Below are 18,621 nucleotides of genomic sequence, written 5' to 3'. Positions count from 1 at the left end.
AACCTAATGCTCCCTTGCTGCAGATTAAGCCCTTTACTTCTTGTCCTACCCTCAGTGGGCACTGAGAACAATTGATCACTGTCCTCTTTATAATAGCCCTGAACATATTTGGAGACTGTTATCAGATTCCTCCCTCAGGCTTCTTTTCTCAAGACAAAACGTGCCCAGTGTTTTTAACCTTTCCCCGTAGGTCAGGTTTTCTAAACCTTTCATCATTTTTGTTGTTCTCCTCTCCAGTTTGTCCACAACTTTCCTGAAGTGTCACACCCAGAACTGGACCCTGTACTACAGCTGAGGTCTCACCTGTCCTGAGCAGAGCGGGACAATGACCTCCCGTGTCTTGCATACAATGTTAGCCCTTTTCACAACTACGTCAAATTGCTGACTCAGATTCAGTTTGTGACCCACTCTAATCCCAGGCCCCTTTCAGCAGCATGGCCACCAGCCAGTTATTGACCATGGTTTTAGCTGCATTAGGGCAGTGTATGGGCCTGGAGTGGGTCCATGCTCTGCTCTGATCACTTGTTTATTTATTGCCTAGGTGATAACTCCAGCAGCGGCAGTGTCGGGGGTTCCTCCCCCACAGAAGGTAAATGCTTCTGATGAGCAAGAGTTTCATCTGGAGTTCACTGACCCCCCTCTGCTAAACCAGCAGTCAGTGAATTATTTCCTCCCTCTCCACTCACTCTATTTGGTGTTGTTCTGGCAGGAGGCACCAGACACACATCACACCTGTGCTCGCAAGTTCTGTCTCTCTGTGTAATTAGTTATTTACGCTCTGTGCTCCAGTCCTGGAACAGAGGTGTCACAAATAGCACGTAGGCAAACCCCCTTTCAGGAATCTCAGCCCAGCACCAGTGCCCGGTTCCCAGGCAGCAACCGTGTCCCAGGAACTGACTTTAGCAGAGCCCAAACGTGGGTGTTTGCCTCAGCTCCCCCCAAAGTGCCTGCATCAACAGACCAACACCCAGACAGCATGCCTGCAAACTCTGTGTGCACAGCTCGCACTGCAAGGAGAAGATGGTGTCAGACTTTGTGTAACAGCGCCACCTAGTGACTCCTGCTCTCCTGCTAGAGCAACACTAATGTTATCTGTGCCTCAAGAGCTCCTGGGGACACGGCATTTCTGTTCTGTGAGAAATTCGACCTTTCACATTTTATTTTCATCCTGAATCAGGATGAAAAGTCAAAATTTCAGATTTTGCAAGGACCAGAAATTCAGCAACATTTTGATTCTGAAAGACTGAAGAGCCTGGTTGAAAGGTTTTGATTTTGAAGAAACAGCATTTTCTGATGGAAAACTCTTCCACTGGGTATTTGTAGACCAGCTCTGCACACGTCTCTGCATACTGTACAGATCTCTGGCCCTCACTCAGGAAAGCTCTTAAGCATGTGCTCCAGTCCAACCCTATCCAGGACAGCACCTATGTAGGTGCTTAACTTCAGGCACCTGCTACAGTCCCATTGCTGGACCTAAAATGGCTGAAGTTAAGTTTGTACCTGGGCGCTGTCCTGAATCGTAGCGCTTCCCTGAAGCAGGGCCGTTCCCACACCGATGTTTCCTGCCTTGAGCAGCTTGCCCGGACAGCTGGGGGAAAATCCAGGTTTGTTGCCACAAAAAATTGTGAAGAAAACTATTTCATTCAAAATTTGTTATGGAAGATTTCAGTGTTTTGATCAAAAAATATTCATAAAACTCAACAAACATTTTTCATTTGGCCTCATTTTGAATTGACAGTTTCCTTTTCTGGGGGGTTTTGGAACCAAAATGAGACACAACTGTCAGTTAGAAACACAGAGAGTTTCACTTTGTTTAGGTTTCAGAGTAGCAGCCGTGTTAGTCTGTATCCGCTTTGTTTAGTTTCAAAGTAAATGGACATTTTCCTTCCATTTGTGGATTTTGAAGACCAAAATGAAACAAAATTGTCAATTCAAAGCAAAACAAAACGTTTTCTTTCATTTCAAAATTATTTTTGTGGAAAAACTAAGAAGGTCCCTGCACGTGAATTGTTTGGGGAAAGATTCTGATTTCAGTTAAACTGTGTTTGGATTTTAAAAAAAGTTTGGCAAAATAAATTGTGGAAAAACTTCAAAGAACTTTACTCACAAAGAACAGCCAATAACTTGCCCTGCAGATAACTGCGGGTTGAGCTTCCAAGTACGTTCATGAGGACATGAGGGGTCACTTTCCATGGGACTCACCAGTTCCAGCCAGTGGGGACTTGCCGGCGGCTGCTTGGCGAGGGCGTTCACATTGAGGTTCTTTTCTAGGGCCGGGTCTGAAGCTCCTGTTGGGAATTACAATCCCTGCTGTCCTGGTTCTGGCTGTCGTGGCTTATCTGCTGGGAAAGAAAGGTGGGTATGAGAGTGAGGCCAAGCCGTGTTAGCAAATGTATAGACAGATGTGGCAGAGACAACCCCTTCAATCCCCTGTCCCCAGTGCACCTGGGAAGAGGGCAGAGAGATGTCCAAAGACAGTGAATGTGATTATTTGTTTTTGGGAGGCTGGCTGGGGAGAAAGATCAAAAAGATAATGAAAGGGATTATCATTGTGATAAATTATTTGTATTTCAGTAGTGTAATGTTGACAGACCCCGGTCATTGGCGGGCCGAGGACCTCTGGAGCTTACTGCATGATCCTCTACCGCATGCGTAAAAGCTAAGGCTGTAGAGCAAACTCATTTTATCTCTCTTTTTCAGTAGTCTCGGTGCCGCTAGATGAGACAGAACACCACACCAGGAAGGTGTGTGGGTTATAGTAGCACCCTGGAGCTCCAGTCAGGGGTCAGAGCCCCAGTGTGCTAGGTGCTGTACATTATTTATTAGATATGTTATTGTAGTGCCCTGGAGCCCCAATTAGGGATTAGACTCATACTGCAGCTAGTGCTGCACAGATCAGTAATGAAGGGGACAGACATAGATGGTCACAATCTAGGACTCAGCCAGAGGTGTGTGTCTGGATGGAATATCGACACATACATACTACAGTTCAGGAAGGCATCCCCTAGGCAGGAAGGGCCCTTATGCCTGTCACTCAGTTTCTCTCGCTCTCTCTCTCTCTCTGCCCATGAGGAAACGTGGCCACATCTCTGATCACATTGTCTCACTGCTTCCAGTTGTGTCTCTACCAAGGGATCAAAGGTAAGAGGAGATTATTCCCTCTCCCATCTCGTTTTCATTCTGAGTCTATTTTCTCTGCATCAAGTAAGGGCCAGCAGCCACTCCAGAGTCCAAGCGGAGCTCAGCTCTCCTGCTGCAGGAGGGCTTCAGTCTGGTTGTTGTGCAGGAATTTTTGAAAAGGCCAGGGAAGAATGAACTCCCTGGTCAGGATGGGATCTGGGGCTTAGGAGGAGACACTTTAAGGAAGGGATTTGCCAAAGTGACGTGTTCCCATCGAATTCACTGGCAGCAGAGTGAGTGTGTTTGAAAATCACCCCGAGATGTTTGAAAGAATGAAACTGACCCTGCTTCACGCTCAGGGGTGTCGGAGCTGGTTGGCCACAAAGCGACACCGACCGACCCAGCCAGTTCCCTAGAACCGGGTTTGTTCTTCTGGGGCAGGGCTGGGAGTGGCCAGGCCTGGCTGGGAACCAAGGGTCTCCAGTCCATCTAGCTGCAGTGGGTAACATGCAATGTTAACTCCATCAGCTACAGCTGCATGGGCAGCATGTGAGTGCCCCATTCAGGGAGGCTAGCCCGGCCCCACCCTTTCTGTCCAAGGCCATACCCCTCCCCTCCCTTTCTGCCCCCTCCGCACCGGAGCCTTGAACCCCCATCATGGCCAGAGGAGCCCCACACCAGCCACCCTGAGTCCAGGCCCACTGGCTGGCCCAGAACACCGGCAGACCCGCCCAGCTTCCCAGGGCTGCCAGCTGGCCCACCTGCCCTAGAACCTCAATCCCAGCTGGCTTCAGGGGAGAGGCTGAGCAAGGGCGGGAAGAGGAGCAGCATGGGTGGGGCCACGGGGGAAGAGCAGATTGGGAAAGGGGCCTCGGAGCAGAGTGTGGGTGGGGCCATGCCTGGCTGTTTGGGGAGGCTTATGATACCCACCACCCATGTGCAACTGGTTTAGTGCCAGGCAAGGTGCATCCACACAGGGACTCACCCCGAAACACTCACAGTGGGTTCACTCACAGCATTTGTGAATTTGGTGCAGGTCTGTGTGTAGGGCAGCTGAGGTGCTGCCCCCACATGCCTGCTGGGAAGAGCCAGGCAGCAGGGATGCCTGTGGGGATTCAGAGCACATCATGTGAATTCACCATGTAAATAACACGCAGGGCAGATGGGGAGCTTCCAAGTGCTCCTGGCTCCCTGTCTGCCCACTACCACACACAGAGACCCTGCAAGGACCCTACAGAGAGTCTCTAATGGTCGCTGCCCATTGCTCTGCAGCCAGCACCTGTCACGCAGGACTCCCCTCGCCTACTGCTGCCTTCCCCCCTGACCCTTCTGCAGCCCGCTGGGCTCGCTGTAGCCCTTCTGAGGCCATGGGGCCTATACGCTCATTCTAAGCCCTGGGGATGGGGCAGACAGAGCCAGGTGGGAGTCCAGGGAGTCCATGGGGTGACCAGCTGCACACAGAGAGGGAAAGGTGCACGTGCAGACTAGAGGCAGTTTCCAGGCTTTGCCTGTGTCCAGCCCAGCCTGGGTTCCCAGTGCAGTGACTGGTGGGGGTAGAGGGAACACGACTCACAGACCCTCAGGACTGGGAGTCCTCTCCCCTGACTCCCAGCAGTGTATGTTCCCTGCCTGCCTCCTGCGCCCCCCATCCGTAGGGCTCTGTAGCTGCCTCTCCCCAAATATTCCTTCCCTCCCTGATCCTCTCATATGACCAGTCTCTCCCTCCAAACTCCCCCACCCTGCCCTCCTGGGACATGGGAGCTGGTTAGCAGACTGGGCCAGAAATGGGGCTCTGAAGCTTCATTTCCACATTATGCAAAGACAATAAAGTTGAGTCTTAACTATGAACATTCAGCCTGTCTCCATTGTGAGCAGACCTGGGCCAAAAATCCAGTTTTATTTGGTGGAAAATTTTCAAATAAAAAAATTGTGTTCAAACTTTTTCCACAGAAAAGGGGGGGGGGGTTCCTCAAAAAATTCAAAGTGAAACAAAACGTCCACTAGAAAGAAAACAAAGTAAACATTTTGTTTAAAAGAATTCACTGAAAATTTCATTAAAGCAAACAGTTTTGGCCCAACATTTGACTTTGGTTAAAATATTGTTCATGAAAAAAAATTCATGTTGAAATGTCACCCAGTTGTAACTTTGTGAAAACAACAGTGTTCTCTTCAACTTGTGTCCTAAAATTTTACGGATTTTCGGTTCCCTACAATCTTAACTCTGTGCTGACCTAGCGGGGTTTTGAGTGGTTGATTTCTTGGCCATCTTGCTGAAGTCTCATCTTTATTAGACTTTCCCTCCATAAATGGTAAAGCCGCTACCTTCCCTAATTACCCAGCAGTAGAGCTTGCTGCCTTTCCCCTGAGTGTGAGCTGAATGGAGATGTAAGGTCCTAGCAGCAGAACCAGCCATGGGAAGAAATCTGTTCATAGCCGGATCTCTGAAAACAGACTCAGTGTCACCAAGGTGACAGAGAGAGAACACTGATACCCCCTGTCCTTATTACTCCCCACAGGGAACGAATCCAGCACGACACCAGCAACACTGCTGAAGATCATATTGAATGTAAGAGCTTTTGGAGAGTATTGGGGTTACTGAGGCCACCTGTACATGTGGAAGAAATGCAGGGGCCGGGAGTAAATGTGTTAATTGGTGAGGGAATGGACAGATCCCAGGTCAGACTGTGTGCATAGGTGCCAACTTTCCCCAACGCCGGTGGGTGCTCATGACCCCACCCCTAACCCCGCCCTGACTCCACCCTTTCCCCACCCCTGCCTAGCCCCATTCCAACCCCTTCCCCAAAGTCCCCGCCCCACCTCCACACCCTCCCATTGGACCCCTTCCCCAATTCACCGCCCCAGCTCCGCCTCTTCCCCGAGCGCACCGTGTTCCCACTCTCCCTCCCTCCCAGCACTTACCATGCAAAACAAGTGTTTCATGGCACAAGCTCTGGGAGTTATGGGGGAAAAAGTGGGCACGCGGCGCGCTCAGGGGAGGAGGTGGAAGTGAGCTGGGGCAGGGCAGGGTGTTGCCGGTGGGTGCTCAGCACCCACCAATTTTTCCCCGTGGGTGCTCCAGCCCCAGAGCACCCATGGAGTCGGCGCCTATGACTGTCTGGCCAAGAGTTAGAACAACAAACTGCCTGTGATCAAAGTGGATGAGGACAAAGTTCTTGGGGTCCCAGGGTTCATGCATCTGAGTCCCTGAGGTTCCTTTGTCTGTAATCCCCAGTCCTGCATTGCCATGGCTTAGGGGACTGAGCCAAAGAGCTACCACTTACTGTCCTTGATGGAAAGGACACATCCCGGGGAAAGCTCCCATTGGAAAGTGTTCCACGACCTTCCCTGGGAACTGGGTGCAAGAGTGCCTCATAGGCAGGGCCGTCCTTACCCATACGCAAACTATGCAGCTGCGTAGGGCACCAAGAAATGTGGGGTACCAAATTACCCCAAATTTCCCAATGCCCTACGCAGCTGTGTGTTGCTCCAGTGACCAGCCCGGTCCCCCGGCCAGCTGAGCTGTCCTGGAAAACTGCCCCCACTCCCACCCCCACTCCATCCCTTCCCCATAGCTCCGCCCCACCTCTTCCCACACCTGCTCTGCCCTAGCCCCGCCCCCACTCCACCCATTCCCCTGAGCTACATCCCAGGGGACTGCAGCAGGGGTCAAGCGCACCCTCCACTCACCGGGTGGCAGGAAGTGGAGTGACCCGTCCCCAGCCTGCACAACGCCATCTACCCCCCCAAGCCTGCTCCTGTCCCCTGTAGACCTTGGGCACAGCCCCAGCAGAAGCATGGGACCACACCCCTCCCATGGGGCCGCTGCGTAGGTGTAGAGGAGCGGACTCACCCCTGCAGCGCCTCCTGCTGGTGACTCTGGGAATTAGCTCTTCCAGCATCCTGGAGCGCCCCCTGCAGGCCGGTGATCTGCCTGTCCTCTGGCCCCCATGTCCCTCCCAAACCCCAGTGCCCTTTTATCTGGGGTGCTGCCCCCTGGCAGTACACCCCTCTGTATTAGGGTCTCCCCTCCCCAGGGAACCCCCCCCCCCCACTATCCCTACCTCACCTCAGGATAAGGCCACTGCCAATCACCAACTAGCCCCCGCTCCCTGGGGCGGACTGCGGTATAGGCCACTCATCACAGGTAAGGTTGGGTTTGGACCTGCTGCCTTGGCCTACCCCTGGGCTGCCCTCTGCAACCCCCAGTACCTGTTAGCCTTATACTAGGCCACAGCCTGGGGCTATCCAGGCTGGAGCTCCCCAGCCTTTCCCCAGCCCTGCTCCACTCAGGTACCCTGTGTCTAGTGCCGTGCCGTGCCCGTGCCCAGTCCCAGTCCCAGTCCCTCTCTCTCTAAAGCAGAGAGGGACTCTGTTAAGTGCCTGGCTCCCAGTCTTTTTATACAGGCCAGCTGAGGCCTGACTGGGGCATGGCCCAGCTGCAGCCACTTCCCAATCAGCCCAGCTTAGCAGCTCCCAGCCACATCCTTCCCCCAGGGCTGTTTTAAGCCCTTCAGGGCAGGAGCGGGGTAACCACCCCGCTACAGTAGGGCATCACAATGTCTAGGGACAGCCCTGCTCATAGGCATAGTTCAGGTGCCTCATGCTCCTGGTCTTTTCTTTGAGCCAGGCTCTCTGGCTCTCCCATGATACACCACTGTCTCCCCTCTTGGTGATGGGAACAAGTACATCATGGGAGTCCCTGCTTGCAGTGCATCATGGGAGATGAAGCCCAACCAGCCAGTCCAGCCTGTAGAAGAGAATATGAGTATGAGGCAACTGAACTACAAGTCCCATGAGGCACCAAGGTTGAATCAGAATATTTCTGGTTTTGGTCAAAATATTTGGGGGCACTCATTTTTTGAACAAAATGTTGAAATTTCCTGCCAAAATCTGACTCTGTTTGTGACAAAATAGCTCTGTGGAAACCCAGACAGACAGTTTCCACTGAACATCTTCAACAGCCACATTAAATCCTTCTGTTTCGGTATCCCCTAGCGACCCTGCTCAGCAAGGTGCCTTCCCTTATGGGCATTTACACCCAAGTGACAACGTATAACTGTCATTCTCTCTCCAGATGCCTCCATGAATTGGCTGGGATGCTCCAGGGTGAGTCACACCTTTTATTAATGACAAAGTGAAGTGATAGAAAAGAGCGATTTGTTTGCCTGTTCCAGCTCGGCAGAGACCCATGGTCTTGGAACAAGGATTTACCCATTAGAACAGCCCCTGATGTACGTACAGCAGTGCTGTCAGATGGACATTTTCTGGCTTCATTTCTCTAGCTTCAGGCTGGCTTAGCAGAAAAGTAACATCACTGTGTTTATCTTAAAGCATCCACGGCCCCCGAGGGAAGAGACACCGACATACACGGACATCGCTCTGCAGCAGGACAGATGTCATTAATGCTCCACTTGCTGAAATGCAGGACTCGTCAGCGCACAGCTGCATCACAGAACCTCCAAAGGAGCTGTGCAGCAAGGAAGTGAGAGACCTTCTCTGGGACCAAGCTGGACAATGCACAGTGACCCCAAGTACTGTGGGACACTGGAATATTCTTAGGGCAAATGCTACTTGTTTTCCTTCTGGAAAAAAAGTTTCTTCTGAATAAAATTGGGAAAAATACCCAAACTCTGTATTCCTGCCCCTGACTCTTTATATCGACAGCTCAGCTGCCAAGTCCTCTCAGCTCTGTTTAGAGATTCCATTGCCAACCCAAAATGTACAGAAATCATGAGGCAGCCCCCTACCCCAAAACCCAATCATGAGATTTTTTTTTTAAATTATGCATTTTGCTTGCCTTTGTTTGACTTCTGGTGTTTGACTGTTTGGAGGTCAGGTTTTCCAGGTGTTCTTCACAACCAGGAGGGTTAGAAACTTACTCATCTCAACAAAACCCAAGATTTTCACATAATCCCAGCACCTCAAGAGTTAGGCTTTAAGAAAAACAGCAAATGTTATGAGATGTGCTGTGAAATCATGAGAACTGACAACAGCGTCAGGGTCCCCTTTGAATGTACAGATCTATTTAATGTCATGTGGGTTTGTAGGGATGTGATGAAATATAAATAAAAAACAAAAAGTATTTGTCATAAGCTATGGCTGTGTGAAACTGTTTTTAGCCTCATCCAGAGAATGCAGCCATGTGGATGCAAGAGAACATCATGACAGTATTTGTCTACCTGAAAAACAGTCACTGCTTGAAGCAATTAAACGGCTTTGGTGTCTGGGTTTGAGTTGATCCGATTGGGATCCAGGAAGTGGGCGGGCTTTGCCCACCCACTGCTAAAGGATCCCCCCCCCCAGCCTAAGGGGGGGTCCACAGGGCCTGGAGACCAAAAAATTATGGGGGACAACTAATAAAAGAATAGGGACAGGAGTGAGGTCAAAGGGTCAAAGGAAGCGAACCAGATGGGGACACCGAGCAGAGAACCTCGAACAGCGCCCACTGCTCCTCGAAGGCATCAAGGGAGCCAGTGGACGCCGCCCAGAGGAACTCTGCCCGGATACGTGAACGAATGGAGGACCTGAAATAGGCCCCACAGTCACAGGAGACTCCATCAGCCAACCTCCTCACTCTGGTTTTATAGATGGCCAGTTTCGCTAGGGCCAGGAGGAGGTTGACCAGGAGGTCCTGTGACTTTGCAGGGCGACGGATAGGGAGTGCATAAATAAAAAGGTGAGGAGAAAAGTGCAACCAAAATCTTAACAAAATATCCCTGAGGAGCCAGAGTAGGGACTGCAGCCTGGCGCATTCCAGGTAAACATGCACCAGGGTCTCCCTCACACTGCAGAAGGGGCAGGTGTCTGGGATAGGGGTAAACTGTGCCAAGTACATGCCCGTGCTCACGGCTCCATGAAGGAGCCGCCAATTGATGTCCCCGGTGGGTTTCAGGATCAAAGTAGAATAAAGGCTGGCCCACCAGGGCTCCTCACCCTCCAGAGGTGGCAGGAGGTCCCGCCACTTCGTATCGGGACGGGACGCGAGGGTGAGGACATGAAGAACATGGAGCATGAGGGTGTATAGATGTTTCCTTGGCGCGGTCCGGAACAGAACCGGCTGCAGATCATGCAGCCGGCTCATGGAGAAGGGACGGGGGGGCTGGTTGGGTCCATGGGGCAGGGGCCCGATGAAAAAGTCTGGAGGGCTTGAAGTGGAGGGTGGGCGGGGCGTGCCCTCTCGCAGGGCCCGGTCGAGATAGTCCCAAGCAGCGGCGGTAAAGTGGCTCTCACCTCCTGAAGGACGCGCTGGGGAGTACAAGGTCTGGAGAGCCCCATGTGCTGAGCGAGCATCAGGGGATCCAGCCAGTCTCCCCGGTTGTAATCCAGGAGGTCTCTGACTTTGGTGACTTCTGCCAGGATCAACCTCTGGCGCACCAAGGAGGACTCTGCCACCTGCACACGGAGCTGGGGCTTGTAGAGCAGGTGGTTCCATGAGGAGATCTGCCCCCACGGTGGCTGCCTTGGACCTGGACACTGAGAACAGTTTCCAGGTCCGGAGGAGGTCCTAGTAGAAGACCGGCAGCCCAGAGAAGTCTCACGGAAGACCTCTCAGATGGAGACAAAGGAGCTGCCGGTCATATTGGCGCCCTCGGAAGTGGCGCAGGAAGGCGTGCGCCAATACGCTCCATGCCGGACTACCTGCACTATAAAGGAGCCTCTGCAGGGCCTGTAGGCGGAAGACATAGACCTGAGCATGCAGACACTTCAGGCCCTGCCCTCCCTCCTCCAGGGGTAGATGGAGAACCCCCGCAGAGACCTAGTGCAGTCCTGACCAAAAGAACTCCAGAATCGATGTCCGGAGGTTGGCCAGGAAACCCGGGGCCGGGACCAGGGTGTTGAGCCTGTACCAAAGCATGGACAGGACTAGTTGATTGAGCACCAGTGTGGAGGAGGCTGCCGAATAGATGGTCTGTCAAGCCTCCACCTGCACCAAGTCGCCCAGGTCCTGGACCATGAGGAGCACATCGTCGGCGTACGTCGACAGGACCAGCCACAGCTCTGGCTCCCGCAGCACCAACCCCGTCAACCTCCTACAGAGGAGACAGAGGAAGGGCTCGATCGCCAGAGCATACAGCTGGCACGAGAGGGGGCACCCTTGATGTACTCCTCGCCCGAAGCTGACTGGTTTGGTCAAGGTCCAGTTGAGCCTGACCAAACACTCTGCGGAGGCGTACAGCACCTGGAGAAAATCCACAAACTGGGGCCCGAAGCCAAACGCTCACAGAGTGTCCAGGAGATACGCATGGTCCACCCTGTCGAACGCCTTCTCCTGATCCACGGACAGGAGGGCGAACGACAGACCATCCCTACACCCAAGTTCCAAGAGGTCCCGGACCAGATACAAGTTGTCGAAGATGGTGTGGCCCAGGACGGTGTAGACCTCTTAACGGTTTCACGCCCTCTTGAACTCTCTCTTCAGAGTTCTTTTCAACTTTCCCTTACGGTACTTGTTGACTATCGGTCTCGTGCCAGTATTTAGCCTTAGATGGAGTTTACCACCAGCTTTGGGCTGCATTCCCAAGCAACCCGACTCCAAGAAGACCCAGTCCCGGTGCTCCGGGGGCCGCTACCGGCCTCACACTGTCCACGGGCTGAGTTTGAGCTGATGTTTGGCAGGAATTCTAGACTGACAGCCAGATTTCTGTAAGTGACAGCACCCAGCAGCTGATAAATATTTGCATTTGATAGCAGTGATTGTCTGCTGCTGGGTCCTGGGTGCTTTGGAAAATCTAGCCACTGCATTTAGGTGCCTAACTGAGAGCTGAACTCTGGGAAATCTGGCCATGTTATGAGATTTCAAATGAGTGACAGAGGCCCTGCTGCTGGTACAATCAGAACCTAAGCAATGTCTCTGGGTCATGCTGCAGACACTGGTGGATTTTGGAATCGTTCTTTCCCTCTTGTACCTTTGTTTTGTGTTCCTAGTTCAAGTTCTTTGAACCATTGTGAGTGTGTTTAACTATCCAGAGAACCCTTTTCTGCAGGGCTTTGAGCTCCCTGACACATTTCCACAGCGACTCGGGGCAGCTTTCAACTTTCAGGTAATTAAGAAACTAAATTGTGGAAGGGGTGGGGGGAAGCATCATCTTTGTGATTGGAGTCTTCTGCTTCAGGTGCATGCAGACGATAACCCACCGCCTTTCCTCCCTCTCGGCTGGCTTTTCCTTAGCTTTGCCAGCCCCAGCGCTAAAAAATCAGACTTAAAAAACAAGAGACTTTTTATAAATTATCAGTTTGGGGTTTTATATTTGCTTCCTGGTGTTGGAGCCTTTAAAGTAACACAGAGAGGTTCAGGAACATTAATCCCAATTAACTAAAGGTATAAATTTAAAGTACTACATTAATTTCCTGTGTGGACACTCTTACTCAGAATTAAAGCCTAAATTCAACTGGTAGCTAAACTCACTACCAAAGTGAACTAAACTGAGTGGGAGAGTGGAGAAGGGCCTGGGGAGATACCAATGAGCAGCTCAAAGCAGGGTGTTGAGGAGACACCATTGCTCAGTGCTGCACAATAGGCCCCTGCTGTAACAGGTAACTGCTGCAGCCTCCTTCAGTTTCCCCCTCCCTTCCCCGGATGGTGATGCTGTCAGTCACTCTGCCCTGCAGCCTTCAGAGCTCTGCTCCCTCCCAGCCAGGCCAGGTACACACCGAGCTCTGTCAGATCTTAGCCCTGCCATGAACTGTCCAGCCAGACAGCTCAGCCCAGCTCCTTCCTTCTGTACAAATAACACTGGTCTACAATTTTTGAGAAGTCGTCTGCTTCAGAGATAAAATGTGCTATTTATTATGTATTTTGATGTGCTGAATTGAAATATGACAATTAAAACAACTGATTAGCTACTGTTTCTAAGATATTTAAGTTTTTACATTTTATGTCTATGTATATTGTGTAGATGATAGAGTTTTAATCATAAATTGTAAACCTAGGTCTTTTCATGTGTTTATGGTTGCTTTACATGATAATATTTCACCTGTCCTGTTTATGTAACACTTTAAAAATCAGCAAAAGGGTTATATAAATAAAATTTATTATGAAACAAAAGGCAAAAACTATTATGTACATAGTTTAGTCCTATTCAGTGTCTACTCGGCACTTCTTGGCTTGTCTCTTGTATTCATTAAATGGAGCATCTCTTGTCACTGTCCAGCAATAGTCTGCAAGCATTGATGGGCTCCATTTGCCCTGATAGCGTTTCTCCATTGTTGCAATGTCCTGGTGAAATCGCCCGCCGTGCTCGTCGCTCACTGCTCCGCAGTTTGGTGGAAAAAAATCTAGATGAGAGTGCAAAAAGTATATCTTTAGTGACATGTTGCAACCAAGGCTTTTGTATGCCTTGAGGACCTGTAGTTGCCTTGTTGTTTCTGAGAAAATTTATTGCCACTAACTGGAAGGCTTTCCATGCCGTCTTTTCCTTGCCACGCAGTGCATGGTCAAAGGCATCATCTCGAAGAAGTTCACAAATCTGAGGACCAACAAAGACACCTTCCTTTATCTTAGCTTCACTTAACCTTGGAAATTTTCCATGGAGGTACTTGAAAGCTGCTTGTGTTTTGTCAATGGCCTTGACAAAGTTCTTCATCAGACCTAGCTTGATGTAACAATGGTGGTAACAAAATCTTCCTTGATTCAACAAGTGGTGGATGCTGAACACTTTTCCTCCCAGGCTCCAATGACTGTCGGAGTGGCCAATCTTTCTTGATGTAATGGGAATCTCTTGCACAACTATCCCATTTTTTCGCAGAGAAAACAGCAGTACTTTGTGTATCCAGTCTGCTGACCAAGCAAGAGAGCAACAACCTTCAAAGCACCACAAAGCTGCCACTGATGTTGGTCATAGTTTATGCACCTCAAAAGTTGTTTCATGTTGTCATAGGTTTCTTTTATATGGACTGCATGACCAACTGGAATTGAGGGCAAAACATTGCCATTATGCAGTAAAACAGCTTTAAGACTCGTCTTCGATGAACACTGCTCTACAGCCAAAATGCTTCTGAAATAAATGTAGTCAAACTTTACTAATTCTGGGTCACTGAGAACGAAAATGATGCTTAAAATTGTTGATTGGCTCTAGTTTTCAAGATATGCTATTGGATCAGTATATACGACCCTTGACTTGGGAATGGCGGAGGATAAGTGAGTTATAAAGGGAAGGGATCTCAATTTAAACCAGAAATGACTAAAATACATCTTTGACTGGTTCTATGAATAAATCTATGACTGGGTTTGGACAGTACTTGGTTTTTAGGCAAAACAATGAATGATGCAATCTGAAGCTGGTATTGTGTCATACATGATATGAATTGCATCATGTTATTCCTAGAAGTCATGGATGATGCAATCATAACGAAGCTTACATCACTCTGCTGAACAAATTGCCCTATATCAGCTCTAGAAATCATACAGTGCCGTGCTCTCTTATTTGTCAGTGTTTGATTTTGCAAAGGGACACATTTCTGTTTAGCCAAAGTGAGCAGAGATGCCTCGTACTTATGTGAACAGTGCAGATAACTTCTGCTATGTTTGTGGTGAAGTGACTTTTGCATCACAAAAGCGCAGTATAACCACTATGGTTAAGAAAGCCTATCGCCTTTATTTTGGCTGCAAAATTGGAGATCAGGACAAGAGGTGGGCCCCACACATATGCTGCAACACTTGTGCAACAAATCTTCACCAGTGGTTGAACAGGAAAAGGAAATCTATGCCTTTTGCAGTGCCAATGATTTGGAGAGAGCCAACAGATCATACCAGCAATTGTTACTTCTGCATGGTGCCTCCAGTTGGGAAAGGTGTGTCAAAGAAGAAAAAGTGGACTGTGCATTATCCAAACATTCCATCAGCTATACGCCCAGTACCCCATGGAGAAGGACTGCCGGTTCCTGATGCACCAGAATCATTCTCACTTGAGTCAGACGAGGAAGAGGAAGAGGATGAAACTTCTGGTCCTGAACCATCAATATCACAAGACCCACATTTTCTCCCATCCTCCTCCTCTGAACCACACCTCATAACACGAGGTGAACTGAATGACCTTGTCAGGGATTTGGAACTACCCAAGAGTAAGGCAGAGCTGTTGAGCTCCAGACTACAGCAGTGGAATCTCCTGGCAGGTGATGTTAGGGTTTCCATGTTCTGTGACCGTCAAAAGGATCTTGTCCCATTCTTCTTCATGGAATGCATCCAAAGAAGTGGGCAGTAGCCCACAAAAGCTTATGCTCTAATAAATTTGTTAGTCTCTAAGGTGCCACAAGTACTCCTGTTCTTTTTGCGGATACAGACTAACACGGCTGCTACTCTGAATTCTTCATGGAAGGTGATCTTGTAGCCTGCAACAACATCGATGGTGTGATGGCAGCCCTCAACATCGTTCACAATCCAGATGAGTGGAGACTGTTCATTGATTCCAATTGTGGGTCTCCATGTGCCTTTCTTAAAAAAAATTGTGTGCAAGCGGTAAGTAAACTCTAGCCCAACCAAAAGTTACGCAAGCTCTGTGGGGCATGTGCTGCCATTTGCTTTCTATTTGTACAGTGCCCAGCACAACGGGGGCCCCACCTAGTCAGTCTCTATGTGCTACCACAATAGAAACGTTACATCATAATAATGGAGAGTCCGGGTGAAAGGTCCTGTCTGTCTTTAATTATTTGGGTTTCTCCTGTTCGTTTCCCTGAGTTTTACTTACCCGTCAGTGTAAGGTTCCCGTCAGGTGAATCACCGGATGACTGGTCAGAAAACAGAGACTGGGGCTAATCTGTGTGTGATGCCGGGGCATTTCCCACCACTGGAAGGACACATGTCTCCTTGGATGTCCCATGTCTATACAGGGCCTTCAGCAATACGCACTTAGCTGCATTTCACATCCCGGAACGTCGATGGTGGCACCAGGGCTCCATTATGAGGTTTATAGACAATGTGCAATTCTTAAAATAGGGCAGCAGAGATAACATGAAACCCTTGGAAATATTTCATCTCTGACCCCTACAGTCTTTTCCAGGTGAAGGCACCTTCCCACCCACTAGACAGGGCTTTGTACCAATCCCATTGGAAAACTCCATTTTACCTATTGTTTCCAGTCACTCATTCATGCCACTATCTGGGAGCCAAAAATTATGAGGGCCAGTGGGACCCAGGCTTTCAGTAGAAACCTCACATGATGCACTTTGGTGAACGGTCTCTAAACTTAGGTCAATAAACCCCCCCCCCCCCCCAAAAAAAAAGACAAAATTCAGCAGAAGTAAAATGAAGGCTGGCAGAAGTCCAGCAGCAGAGTGTGGGCTATCCAGTTTATTGCATTGAATGCAGCATGTAGGATTACCTGCCTTGTGAGTGGGTGGTGTGTTTGTGCATCTGGTTCAAGGAGCTCCTGGCTATCGGAGACTGTGTACAGGCTTTGGAGACCAGAGGGGCTGACCTGGAGGAGCTAAGGTAGACAGAGCGGTACATAGAGGAGACTTTCTAGGACACAGTGGAGCAGGCCCACCTGCAGTCTGACAGCCTCTGTGCTGTTGAGAAGGATGAAAGTCTCAGGGAAGGAGAACAACCAAGTGGGAACAGAGGGAAACAATCCCATAGTTGGGACCCTCCCTCCAGATGGTGTCAGGGTGTCCTCTCGCTCTGAGGATGCCCTCTCCAGGGGAGGGAACTCTAGTTATTAGGAAGAGACAGGTAATAGTAATGGGGGATTGATCATTGGAAACAGATAGTTGGGTTTGCCATGACCAGGAGACCCACATGGTGAATTGCCTGCCAGGTGAGAAATTTGTGGATCTCACAAGACTTCTAGACAGATTTATGTGTAGTGCTGGAGAGGAGCCTTTGGTACCAATGACATAGGGAAGGATAGGAGAGAGGTCCTGGAGGCCAAATGTAGGCTGCTAGGTAGGTGATTGAAGTCCAGGACCTCCATGGGAGCATTCTCTGAAATGCCTCCAGTTCCACAGACAGGGCCAGTTAGACAGGCTGAACTGCAGGGTGTCAATGTGTGGATGAGACAATAGTGTAGAGAGCAGGGTTTTAGATTTATTAGGAACTGGGGGCCCTTTTGGGAAAGGAGGAGCCTATACAGGAAGGATGGGCTCTACCCTTCAATTAGATCACATAATGGCAGACAGCTAAAAAGGTGAGAAATTTGATAAGTGCTTGTATACAAATGCTAGAAGTCTAAATACTAAAATGAGTGAAGTTGAGTGCCTGGTATTAAATGAGGATATTGATCTAATGGGCATCACAGAGACTTGGTGGAACAATGATAATCAATGGGACACATTAAAACCAGGATACAATATATATAGGAATGACAGAATAGGTCATGCTGGTGACACTATATGTGAAAGAAAGCCCAGAGTAAAATGTCCTAAAAACCTTAGATGAACCAAACTGTACCATAGAATCTTTATGGATAGAAATTCCATGCTTGAATAATAAGAATATAGCACTAGGGATATACTACCGACCACTTGACCAGGATGGTGACTGTGAAATGCTCAGAGAGACTAGAGAGGCTATAAAAACAAGAAACTCAGTAATAATGGGGGATTTCAAGTATCCCAATATTGACTGGGTACATGTCACCTCAGGAAGGGAGATAAAATTTCTTGACATCATCAGTGACTGCTTCTTGGAGCAGCTAGTCCTGGAACCCACAAGGGGAGAGGCAGTTCTTAATTTAGTCCTAAATGGAGCACAGGCTCTGGTCCAAGAGGTGAATATATAGCTGGACCACTTGGTAATAGTAACCATTATATAATTTAATTTAACATCCCTGTGGGGGGGATAACACCAAAGAAGCCCCATCACAGTAACATTTAATGTCAGAAAGGGGAACTACAGAAAAAATGAGGAAGCTAGTTAAACTGAAATTTAAAGGTATGGTCTCAAAAGTGAAATGCCTGCAAGCTGCATGGAAACCTTTTTAAAAACACCATAATAGAGGCTCAAATTTAATATATGCCCCAAATTAAATACATAGTAAGAGGAGCAAAAAAAGTACCACCATAGCTAAACAACAAAGTAAAAGAAGCAATTAGAGGCAAAAAGGCATCTTTTAAAACTTGGAAGTTAAATCCTACTGAGGAAAATAGAAAGGAACATAAACTCCGGCTCGTCAAGTGTAGAAGTATAATCAGTCAGGCTAGAAAAGAATTTGAAGAGCAAGTAGACAAAGACTCAGAACTAACAGCAAAAAAACTTTAAGTGCATCAGAAGCAGGAAGCCAGACAAACAATCAGTGAGGCCACTGGATGATCGAGATGCTAAAGGGGCGCTGAAGGAAGACAAGTCTATTCTTTGCATCAGTCTTCACTGAAGAGAATGTGAGGGAGATTCCCATCCCTGAGCCATTCTTTTTAGGTGGCAAACCTGATGAACTGTCCCAGACTGAGGTGTCAATAGAGGAGGTTTTGGAACAAATTGATAAATTAAAGAGTAATAAGTCAACCAGGACCAGAAGGAACTGAAATATGAAATTGCAGATCTACTAACTGTGGTATGTAACCTAACAT

At 49.0% G+C, this 18,621-nt stretch overlaps 1 long non-coding RNA gene across 1 annotated transcript; it reads right to left on the bottom strand.

Moving 5' to 3' along the window:
• Positions 1 to 3,696: 3,696 nt before the first annotated feature.
• On the bottom strand, positions 3,697 to 11,669 carry LOC117880108. The gene is made up of 3 exons (XR_004646477.1): positions 11,501 to 11,669; positions 10,756 to 10,758; positions 3,697 to 3,711 (listed from the first exon to the last, which is right to left on the bottom strand). It is a non-coding gene; the product is annotated as an uncharacterized LOC117880108 (long non-coding RNA).
• Positions 11,670 to 18,621: the final 6,952 nt, after the last annotated feature.

This window comes from Trachemys scripta, chromosome 7, assembly GCF_013100865.1.
Source record: "Trachemys scripta elegans isolate TJP31775 chromosome 7, CAS_Tse_1.0, whole genome shotgun sequence".
In the NCBI taxonomy this organism is placed as follows: domain Eukaryota; kingdom Metazoa; phylum Chordata; order Testudines; family Emydidae; genus Trachemys; species Trachemys scripta.
This window is presented reverse-complemented; position numbering and strand designations above follow the sequence as displayed.